The following is a 12,581-nucleotide window of genomic DNA, read 5'->3' as shown; positions in this document are numbered from 1 at the left end:
TAAATTTTTGAGACAGGGTCTCACTAAGTTGCTGAGGGCCTCACTAAATTTCTTATGTCCTCAATAAGTTGCTAAATTATTGAATTTGCCATCCTCCTGCCTCAGGCTCCCAAGCCACTGGGATCATAGATGTGTGCCACTGCACCCAGCCTTTTCCTTCTTTTTTAAGTAACCCTAGACTGAGAAATAATGGAAGCCTTCCCAATTCACACTATTAGTTAGTGGCAGAGCCAGGATCCCATGTCCCAAAGCCCAACATTCTTCCCAATATCATGATTTACACACATTTAAAACTGAATTGTGACCATTGAGATTAAAACCACATAACTTCCAACCTAAGGATCACCCACATTCCTCTCTGGCCATGAACTGGCTTCTGCCATTTTCAGGCCCTCTTCTGTGAGCAAATGCAGAATAGCAGACATATTTATATGACAAACAGAGAGGAATATTCTGGGGCTTGGGGGGTACCAGGGATTGAACTCAGGGGCACTCAACCACTGAGCCACATCCCTAGCCCTATTTTGTATTTTATTAGAGACAGGGTCTCACTGAGTTGCTTAGCACCTCACTAAATTGCTGAGGCTGGCTTTGAACTCACGATCCTCCTGCCTCCACCTCCCCAGCTGTTAGGATTACAGGCATGCACCACCACATCTGGCTGAGGAATATTCCGCACCAGTGTTTAAAATTGAAAATCCACTTGAAAGATGAAACTTAACATCCAAGAGTTGAGCTGTTTGTATACCCAATGAGAAATACTTAGATGTTTCAAAAATAGATATGGTTTTAAGAATCAAATTTCATAAATGGATGTCTGACAACATAAAGGCATGACCCTTCTCTGTTGTTTACCAAACTGCATTGACACTGAGAGTCACTGTTTATAAATTTAACAGCCACAATGGAAATGAAGCACAGAGAGATTATTACTGACACGCTCGAAAGATTTCAAGTTGAATCTTCAAAATAAGACTTTAAATGTATGTTCCTTAACGTTTATTAATGCCACAAAAACCACACAGTCGGGGTGTCTGGAGTTAGTGATAAAAGTTAATCATTTTATAAAATATATGACATCTTGGGACATGGTGGCACATGTGGTGACTTAGAAAACTGAGGCAGAAGGATCACGAATTACAGGTTTTTAGTGATACCCTGTCCCCCCCCCCCCAAAAAAAAATAAATAAAATGGCTGAGAACAGAGCTCAGTAGTAGAGTACTCCTAGGTTCAATTTCTAGTACCAAAAAAAGTAAAGTAAAAATATAATATCATAATCAATTATGTGATAAAATATTAAATCATGATTCTTTCCAGAAAACTTTGAGCTCTAAGAAGAAATGAGCAAAACTTCTTTGACAGAGGAAAACAATAAATGAAAAGCTTTTTTTAAAAAAATTATTTTCACATTGCCATCTGCTGCTTACTTAGAGAAAAAAAATGTTGATGTCAGAGATTAAAGACAAAAAAATTGTAAGGCTGGGGGTGTAGCTCGTGATAGAGTACTTACCTAGTACACATAGGTCCTGGATTCAATCCCCAGAACCACCAAAAGTTAGGGAAAAAAAGAGAAAAGAAGACAAAAGAGGCATTGAAATAGCTCAAACACCTCATTTTTAAATGATGAAACTAGAGCTCAGAAAGATAAGTAATTTGCATAAGACCCATACATAGCCAGTCAAGGCCCCAGCTAGGGCCAGAGTCAGACCAGCATTCTTCTCACTGAGACGTATTTCAATCAGGATCTTAATTTTTTTCCCTAAAAATCAAAATATGTGTGAAAAAAATCATGTTTGTTAATATCTGAACAGAGTAAGTACTTTTTATAAATTTATATCCAATTAATACAAAATATTTATGATCACTTGGTATTTAAAAATTTAGAGCAAATTGTTAGAATCCTCATCCTAAGAACGCGGGTATTTATAGATTCTCTCTGCAAAGATTCAAAGAATAATAGCTTCATATCTCAACAAAAACAATTAGATCAAAGTACCACTAGTAACTATCAAGTCACATCTGTAAAACTGTATTTAGTTGTTTTAGTTGTTGTCATAACACACAAGTTCTCCAAGATAGTAACCATGCATTTCTCCTCAACACTGGATAAGTTTCAAGAGATGAGTAAAATCAAAGGACTATTCTGAAGGGAGATTTCTTATGAGGCTTCATCTTTCACATTGCACAAGGGACCTTTTGAATAGAAGTTAGTTAACCCATAATATGAATCAGTAACCTGAAAATTTTAGGAAAAAAAAAAGCAGTTTCCTTATTTTGTCATTGACATTTTAAAATGCAACAAACAACCAGGAGGTACAGTGGTACACACTTGTAATCCCAGCTGAGGCAGGAGAATCACAAGTTTGAGGACAGCCTCAGCAATTTAGTGAGACCCTAAGCAACTTACTGAGACCCCCCTCAAAATTTAAAAAAAAAAGGACAGGGGGAGGGGGGCACTGGGGATGTTGCTCTGTGGTTAAGTGCCTTGGGATAAATTCCTGGTATCAAAAAATAATTAATTAATTAACTAATTCGATGACCATCCATTATCACCACCACTTTCCTGGAAAAGGAGAAATCTTTTAATAAGGAAACATAAGAAGGATGTCATATCAGAATGAAATGCAAGACAATAGAAAAATAAAATCTTACACATATACACACACATCCTATGACTGCCTTTACATTCTTTGCCTTTTCTCTTTTTTCCAGAAATTTTTTTCTGGAATTTAAGGTGTGTGTCAATGTAAGAGCCATTATTAGTAGTGTTGGAATTGGTCTTTCTTTGGAAGCCACTACTACTATTATTACCTGGGTTTTGGAGATCCCTCTTGTCTGGTTGGCTGAACTGTTAGCTGACAGAGCTGGCAGCACAGAGGACTGATCTAAGGAAGGCAGATGGAAGCATGGGGCAATGGGAGGTAAATGGCTCCATCCTTTCTAGGCCATGTGACGCAGTATCTTGTAAAATATATTCTACCCTCCTTCATGGTACCTGGGCACCATTATTTTTGGTACAATGCTGACACATGCCCTCAAAAAGGTAAAAATGTGTGCATTGGGGAGAACAAATAACCCAATCAAAGTGAGGAGCAAAGAAATAAAAGAGAGATGAGATTTTGAGTATTGTGACTTCTTAAATATAAAACAAAACAAAATACAGAAAATACTTCTTTACTAGTCAGATGCATTGATATAATTTTCAACCAATGAGGGAAAGGAAAAAGAAAAGTCTAATTGAAGAAGTATTTTGTTATGATCACAGGTGAATTAGGAAAATGAAAAGGATGAATCACTTCTAAACAAGTAAGAAAGTAAGAGAGAGCTTTGCTTCCTTTAACCCTTCAGAGAATTGGGGAAGAATCAACAGAATTTGATTTTTGCTATCAAAGTCTGTGTGGAGGTGAAATACTTGCCTAGCAAGTTCAAAGCTCTCTGGTTCAATACCCAGCACAGCAAAAAAAGAAAGGAAAATAAAGTTAGTGGGAAGGAAGAATTACTTGACTTTTTAAAACAGGTAATAGCATCATATTTAGGTCTATGAGTAAATCAAAGAGAAAATGAATAACAGACTATTGTCATTCCTTCATTATTTACCAAGCATCTACTAGAGCAGTGCTGTATAACAGAAATACATAGAGTCACACACGTGAGCCACATTTGGAATTTTAAACTTTCTAACAGCAATATTTAAAAATAAAAAGAGTTAAAATTATTTTGAAGAATACATTGTATCTAACCTAATATACCCAAAATATCATTTGAATATCATTAATTAGGCAGGTAGAAGGATCTCAAGTTCAAAGACAGCCTGGGCAACTTAGTGAGACCCTGTCTTAAAATAAAAATAAAAACAGAATCATTAATGAGATATGTAACCCCTTCCCCCAGTACTGGGGACTGAAAGCAGTACTGCTCTACCACCGACTACATCAAAGTCATTTTTATTTTTTGCTTTGAGACAGGGTATCTCCAAGATGCCAAGGCTGGCTTTGATTTTTCAAACTCCTGCCTCAGACTCCAGAGTGGCTATGGTATTATAGGCATGTGCCACCACACCCAGTTTATACTAAGTGTTTGAAAGTCCTTGTGTATTTTTATGCCTACAGCCATCATATAAACCAAATTTCAAATGCCCAGCAGCCCAACCACATGTGTCCACTGTATTAGAACACTAGCATCTCATACCATGTTAGAAGACAACACAGAAAAAACACACATAATCCAGGACCTAGACTAGAAAGCAAAGCACACACACATCAAGAGTTAAACCAAAGCCCAAGGCCACATGCAGAAAGCACCAAGACAAAGGTTCAAACCATGCATTTTGAGATTTCATAAGAGAGAGATAGTCCTGGGCCTCGTAACTGAGACGTACGTAAACTGGGCCATGAAATATGGTTATATCAACAAAAGGATGGGGCTGGGGTTGTGGCTCAGCAGTAGAGCGCTCACCTAGCATGTGCGGGGCCCTGGGTTCGATCTGCAGCACCACATAAAAATAAATAAAGATATTATGTCAGATTAAAAAATAAATATTAAAAAAAGAATTTTAAAAAGGATGAAAACACATTCTATATGAAAGGAACAGAAACAAAATGCAATTTTCCAGTTTGTGATTAATATAAGGTAGCTTTGAGAAAGAAATTATTTCCTTTGGGAAATAAACTCAACCTCCTTACACTTTGCCCCTACCCCAAAAGTCTCAGAGAGACTCCAGAATACAAGGATGGCCAGGTCTGCTCTTTTGAAGCTATTAACTAGCCTCTGGGACAGTAAGAAATACAATACAAACTGGTAGTCAACCTGCCTCACGGCAAGGATTTCCTATCAGAGGGGATCAGTTAGGCTCATCAGAGCCCTCCCCTCCACCTAAATTGCAGGGAGCCTACAGTGCTGGCTGCCCTCAACTGACAGGTCCTCACTCCTGGCTCAGCTGAGATTGGGAATCTCAAGTGCATCTCCCTGAGAAAGAAAAAAAAAAAGTACAAAGGAGCTGAATCCCACTGAAACCCTTGATCTCATTTGTACTGACTGCCTCGTGGGTCGGCTGGTTTGGTGATATTCATATAGAAGGGAGGAAAGAGTACCAACACCCAGTCACTCCCATTCTGGAACTGCAGATTACACTGAAAATTGGCCAAGGCAACAGAATCCTGTGGGTGGCAGGAATTAGTCCACCTTAAAGGAATTATCAGGGTTGGAGGGCTAATGCTAAAACCTGGCTATGCTGGCAGTCAGAACTCTTTCAGCAAATGGGGTTTCCTGTGTTGGTTCATTCTGTGTACCTGGGGATAAGTTTACTGACTCATATTAGGAGCTAGGAGGCTGGAAGGACAAAAAAATAGGGGAGGAGACTGTGAAATCTGCTTTGAGTACAAAACTACAGAACAGAAGATTTCCCTGCTGTTTCAGCAACTAGGTTGCCTGAGAAGCGGCTCCACCCTTCTGGGATTTGAAGATGACAAGTAGCCAAAAGATGCTTTAATGCATCATTAAAAAAAAAAAAAAACTGCAAGGTCATGACAGTCCTCCAGTTTGGCTACTTCTATTCCTTTCGTATTTCAGGTTTCACCCAGAGGAACAAAATCAGTAGGGAATAAATATGAAGAGATTTATGGCAAGTAATTGGTTTGGGTGAATAGTCAGGTGGCCCTTGACAGGACAGGAAAGTACAGAATCCACAGGGCAGGCCACAGGAAGGGCAAGTTGGAACTCTCAGGCAAAGTCTGCAGCGGCAGCCCTCAGGTAGAATTTCTGGGAAAGTTCATTCCTGCTCCTAATGCCTTTGATGGATTGAATCAAGTCCACCAGGATTAGCTAGGAAAATCTCCCTTTTGAAACTTCACCATTTATAGACATTATTCATATTTACAAAATCCCTTCACAATGATATTTAGATTAGTACTTAAATAACCAGAGAATGTGGCCTAACCAAGGTGACACAGAAGACTGATCATCATTTCTCCTCCCCACCTCCCTACACATTTCTTCTTCTACAGCCAAATTTCCTCCACCAAGAGCTGTCACCTGTGTGTAAACTCCAGACCTTTGCATACAGAAACCTGCACAGAGAGCCCTCTTCATACCTGTCCACCTGTAAAACAGTGCATCCTCCTATCTGGCTTACTTCAAAGGCTGAGATGGTTAAACTGGACAGGTTAAATTGTGATTAATGTGGGAATGAGTGTTGCTTCAAACAGGATGTAGAGAAACTATAGCAGGGTGGCTCTTTTGGAAACTCGTCCTTAATAGTCACTTTCATTTCCCCCTCTCTTCACCTGACTTCTCTCTGTTCCTTTTGGGTCCCTCCTTTCTCTCTGGTAGTCTAAATTTTAAAGAGAAGCTCCACCTAAATAGTTAGGATGCTACCTGCTAAATCTTTCTTTAGATTTACAGAACCCAAAACATCTGATGACTTTTGCAATGCCCCTCCTTAGTCTTTACTTCTGACTAAAAAGAATTACAAGAGCTAGCCCCAGATGGCTGAGGTCCATAGGGTTCTATTCCAGGAGAAGAGAAAGGAGAAATGCCTAGATGATTCTGCTCAGCACACAACCTTCGTGCCTGTCTCCTTCCCTCCTTCCCTATAAAACGTTTTGTGCCCATGAAACTCCCAACATGCATCTTTATAACCCTCCACCTTTCAGCCCTTGAATAGACCTCATTCCTTCCTACCAGCTCATCTTTGGAACATTGGCCTTCTAGTGGTGGGCAGCCCAGACTTATCCCAGCAACAAAATCAAAAAGGAGTTTCAGGGTTTAGAGCACTTTAGAGTCAGGAGGCCATAGTTAAGCAGACCTCAGACACATCCAGAGCTGAACCTTTGAACTGGGCTGCAGACACACCCACTCCTGGATGCAAGTTGACCAAGTCTGTCGCATGTGTACAAGGAACCCCTTTCCCCACACTACCTAGATACTGAGACCATGCCCAATCCCTTTCTCATGAAACAGTTTAACTTCCAACAGCACCAATCCTAATTCCAGATTAATAAATGATGTCATTCCCAAACCCCTTGTAGTTTAAAGCTATCATTTTGTTGTCAGAACACATTTTCAAGATGCTTGAATCTGTTTTCCTGATTGTGATCCTAATTAGCCCCAAATAAATGTAATTTTTTTGGTCTTGACTAGGTTGATTTCATTCTCAGTCAACAAATCCTAGAGATTTTCTCAACCTTGCTATTTCCTTAGTATTTGTGAAGTTTCAAATTAATCGTTATTTTTTTATGTCTCTTCCCTGAGATTACTCCTTATAAGCATGAATGGTGTCTGATATCTTGGTACCACTAGCACAGATGAGACCTTATGAATGTGTGTCATGATGAAGAGCTCATTTGCAATGTACAAGCCAGGAAGTGAAGACCCTCTATGCCCAGATTTACTCACCCTAGGGTAAGAAAGAAGAAATTTTAAAAGAGAGGTAAAAAGAAGACAAAAGTTTTGAAAGTCTTGTGCTAAAGTTCCTCCTATCTTTCCTTCCTGAACCAGTTATCTCCCAGATCTGTCACTCTCAAGTTTCTGGGAAATCTACAAATCTTTAGCCATAATCTTAAAGTTACTAGAAATCCATTGACTTATAAAAATTGACCTGTAAACTGTTTATTAGTGCACTAGCATATGTGTTTGTTGGATAGCTTTTTGTTTGTTTGTTTGTTTGTTTTAACTAGAGTCCTTGGCTAGAGATTTGACTCTGGAGATCCAATAAATCAGGTCTGGGTATTCACCCCCAAAAAATACAAACAGAAAAGGTAGCAGTGACAAGCATGAAAGAAATATTAGAACAGCTACTCTGGGAAGACCAAGGTAACCATGCCCTCAACTCTGTCTTCAAGGAGCTGAAAATGACTTTGAGGTTCTATAGAAAGAGGAATGAGGGCAAGGGTTGTGGGGTCTTTTCATAGCTGCAGAAGCAGCTGATCTTGATCTGGTGTTGTCTGTCCCTCAGTGTCTCAAGATAGGTGGGGCAGGGCCTTGTTCCAGATAAAATCATAAAAGTTGCTATTGCCTGGGAGTCAGCTTCGACTGGTCACCAGATTTTTATTGGATCAGCACTATTCCTGGAAGCCAAGGTAACTAGAAACAATGCAATGGAGGCAGAGATGCCAAGTCTTTGATCCTGTTTTTAGCCACCCATTAAACATTTGCATGTAAAAGTGAAGCGTCTAAGTCCTTGTTACAGTTACTTTCTTAACATTCTCCATTGATGAGATAATGGAAAATACATCAATACAAGGATCCTGAGAATTGCCAGACCACCATAAAACATCTTGTGATCACCAGACTGATGTCAGCCCCACACACCTCCCCATGCCCCACCCCTCACTCTAGAGATGGCCCACATTCTTCCTTGACTGTATACTGCTTGTTTTCCTAAATAAATCCCTGTGCCTCAACATCTGACAAGTGCTGAAATTCTTTTCTGTCTTGTATGTCAAGGACCCCATTGTCCTGAATTGAAGTTCCCTTATCCAGGACCTACTCATACCACCTCCAGTGACAATCCCAAGGATCATCTGGATAAACAAATAATTCAGGTCACATGCTGGGTACAGTGGTGCAGACTTGTAATCCCAGGTACTTGAGACCCTGAAGCAGGAGGATCACAAGATCAAGATCAGCCTGTCTCAAAATAATTAGAGAAACCCTGTCTGAAAAAGGGCAGGGGATAAGTAGCTCAACAGTAGAGCACCTCTGGGTTAGATCCCCAGTACCAGAATTAATAATAGTAATTCAGGCAAAAAAAAGTATTTTCTCTTCAATTCAAGTTTCAAAGAAGAGCTATTAAGAATTCAGGTTATGGATCCTCAGCACAACATAAAAATAAAATAAAGGTATTGTGTCCATCTACAACTAAAAAAAAAAAATTTTAATTAAGGTTATGGAGAGAGGAAAGTTTAGAATTGCATGCCTGTCTCTTCCTAGTTCTAATATGAAGAGTGACTGTCCAAATCTGGCTTTGTCAGCTTTGTCAGAGATAAGAGATGGGTTTTTAAAGTCCAGATGTTTAACTGCAACCCCAGGAAAGTTCTGGCACTCTTTGCTAACCCTTTCTTCCAAGAAGTGTCTTTGTCTTTCATTCTGAAGGATCCCTTTCTTTTTCAGGTTCTACAGTTTTGTTGGAACTACTTGGGTGAGTAATTTTACTTGTGAGCAATTTCTTCTCTAACACCTAACATTATCAAGCACTTACCATAGGTCAAGCATTATCTCAATTATTCTACACAATAATCCTATATGGTTGGTAGTTTTATTATCTTCAATTTAAATGTGACCAGTTTTGCCAGGTTAGAAAAGCCTGATCTCAGGTACTACTCTTCCCATTAGAGAATGTACATCTTGAGCATTGTCCCTAAAGCCTTGAGGACAATAATACCCACTTCACTGCACTGTGATGAAGATCGACTGAGATAAAACAAGTAAAAGTGACTGGTAGAAACCAAGCACTCAATGAATAGTTGGAGAATTTAATGGAAAATTAAGTACATGAAAAGCAGAATTTGTATGTTTCTTGGCAAATGCCCTTTTTCTGCTATCATAAAGTTCTAGAGGTCAGATCACAGAATTGATCAAGCATCAAGTCTTCTAGGCCTTCTCTGGACAAAACTGAATAAAGAAAATAATCAATGTATCTCAGAGATTGCATAGCCTACCTGCATCAGAATCAATGGGGGAGCTGGTTAAAATGCAGATTCCCAGGACCATACCCTATTCCCATCCTCACTTCCACCTCCATCCACTGATGGGTAGGAACTATGCTTTTTAGACAAACTCAAATAATTCATACATATCCCTGAATTTATGTATTTTTTTCATACATATCCCTGAATCTATGCATTTTTTTCCACTATAATACTACCAGAACCAGGGTCACTGGAAACATAATTTATTTTTCATAACTTACATGGCATGAGCAATGTCACACCCTCAAAGAAACTTGAGAGTTTATCAAAAAAGTACAAAACCAAAATATAAATAGAAAATGTTTCAGCCAGTATAGTTCCCAAATAAAAACCACTTTTGAGACTTCAGGGGAAAAACGGGACTGGGCTTGTAGTTTATCGGTGGAAGGTCTGCTTAGCTCAAGTGAGGTTCTGATCTGATCCCCTGCATGCCTGCACATGCACATGCTCACACACACAAGCGCACACGCGCATACACACACAGGGACGCACATTAATATACCTGGGCCCATCACAGCTGAATTAGAATGACTAAAGGGCAAAATCTAAGCAATCATATGCTGAAATTTTTCTATAAATGATTCTAATTATCTCTCGGGTTAAGAACCACTAGTAATCATTTGGATTGCCAACATGAAACATGCTTGTCCCAATTCCAAAGTAATATTTATCTTATTTATCTAGAACAAAGTTGTCAAAAAAGCAGGTTTTCAGTGTGACTTACATACTGCTAGACACTGCTTGCTTATACAGTACCACCTCAGCTTTCAAGATTTGTCTCTTAATTTATGCTACAAAGAATCACGGGGAAAACATCACATATTTTCAGTGGCTTGAACTATGCTCACAGCTGGACACAACGTCCGAAGGACACACACACAGTCCCATAAGTGTTAGCTTTTTAGCTGTCTTGTTTTTCACTGCTTCCTCATCTTGAACTCTCTATTCCCTTTTTTTCTATGCTCATCTTCAAAAGCTTAGATTGGCAGGTCCAAGTGCCTCCTCATCAAACTGATGACATCAGGCCTAGAGAAATAAAGGGCTTTGCACAAGGTTCCGCAGCTATATGGTAGCAGAGCCAGGACTTGAGTTAGCCTCTGACTAAGCTTCTCCAAGTACTGGTTCTCTCCCTGAATTTTGGTAAGATTCTTCATCACTCCAGCCCCTACAAGCCAGGTTGGCCTCTTGGACTTATAATCTAATAAGGTGCACAAGGCTCAGCTCTTAGAAGGTCCCCACATTTTATTTAATGCTCTGCAGTCATTGTCTTTAAATTATTAATAAGTTTTTAAACAAGGATCCTGTATTTTCATTTTGAACCAGGGCCTACAAATTATGTACCCTCTTGCTTAAAAGTAAAGATGGCTGCCCCTGGCCCTGGAGAAAACTGAACATCCACTAGGAATGTGAAGAAAGTATATAGCTACCCTTCAATTTTCAAGGGAAAATTGGCCTCACCTCAAAGAGACCTCAGCTTTCTCTTACCTGGACAGACTTCATGAAAAGAAGCCTCATTCTCCAACTAGGTACTAAGGAAAATGCCATTTTAAAATTATCCTTGGAACCTTGCTGGAAGGTGGATAGTTACATTTCTGTTTAACTTAAATATTTCCTAATGGAAATAGTAACTGTGTTAGTCAGCTTTTTGTCACTGTGACTAAAATACTTGACAGGAATAACTAGAGGAAGAAAAGTTTATTTTGGCTCCGGGTTTTAGAAGTCTCACTCCATGGTCGGCCATCTCCACCCCTGTGGGCTAGAAGTAAGGCAGAACATCATGGCAGAAAGGTATGGTGATTCCACACATGGAAGCCAGGAAGGCCATGGGAGGAGGGGGGCGGGGAGAGAGAGAGAGAGAGAGAGAGAGAGAGAGAGAGAGAGAGAGAGACATATGCAAGGAGCCAGAGACAAAATATAATCCCTAAAGGCACACCCCCAGTGACCCACCACCTTCAGTCATGCCCCACCTGCCTACAATGACTACCAGTACAGTAGACCTTTCAAGAAATTAATCCACCAAACGGGTTAATATGCTAATTAGGTTACAGCTCTCATAATCTAATTATTTCACCTTTGAACATTTCTGTTTGTCTTAAGTGAGCCTTTGGGAGACACCTCATGTCCAAATCATAACAGTGACAAATTAGAAGACTTTTAAAAATTTCTTCATTTCCACTCCAGGTTGTTTTCTAGAAATCAGTACTTTCAAATCCCTTTATTAGCACATCATTTACCATCCACTTGTACTTTGACAACTTTATAAACAGTCCCTATTTTGAAAATTTCTTTCAAATAAAACCTGGGTAAACTTTTCCTATTTCTTTTGTGCTCATAATGCCAATATTATTTTCATTTCTTTAATTATGCTTAGTTATCTTACCTGTCACAGCCAGATCATTAACATTATTTTTCAAGTCTTGTTTTTAATTTGAAAAGGTAACACAACAATTGGAAGCACTTGCTTCCTGACTGCACCCCCACCTCCCGCCCAGAAGTCCCTTTAACATCCAAGAGACACACATATTTAAAAGAAGGAACAGCTAATGCACTTTGTTATTAGTATTTTAGAACTCAAAAACATCTAATAAATAACCAATTCAGTGTTCTTATTTTCCTCACAAGAAGAAAGAATGTGATTTGCTCAGCAAATCATGTCAAATTCATGACACACAGGAAGAGATTCCAGGGCTACTTACCCTATCTAAGTCACTGTCTTAGCACATTTATGCTTCAGTAGTTCTAAGTAAATTACAGCGAAGATCACTAAATATTACTGCAGAGTTCAAAGAATGATGTCAGAAATTGAAGTAGAATATGATGGCAAAACAAAATTAAAAATCCTCTAGTGCATAAAGATGACAGAAATCAATATTATATAATATGCAACCATTTAT

General features: G+C 39.1%; 1 protein-coding gene across 3 annotated transcripts in view; it reads right to left on the bottom strand.

The window, feature by feature from the left end:
* Slc16a9 (solute carrier family 16 member 9) overlaps positions 1 to 12,581 on the bottom strand; it is a 57,128-nt gene that overhangs the window by 19,930 nt on the left and 24,617 nt on the right. The gene's annotated exons all lie outside the window — the stretch shown is intronic.

The sequence above is a fragment of the Marmota flaviventris genome, chromosome 4 (assembly GCF_047511675.1).
Source record: "Marmota flaviventris isolate mMarFla1 chromosome 4, mMarFla1.hap1, whole genome shotgun sequence".
Taxonomy (NCBI): domain Eukaryota; kingdom Metazoa; phylum Chordata; class Mammalia; order Rodentia; family Sciuridae; genus Marmota; species Marmota flaviventris.
The sequence above is the reverse complement of the archived record's forward strand: the minus strand, read 5'-3'. Positions and strand labels throughout refer to the sequence as shown.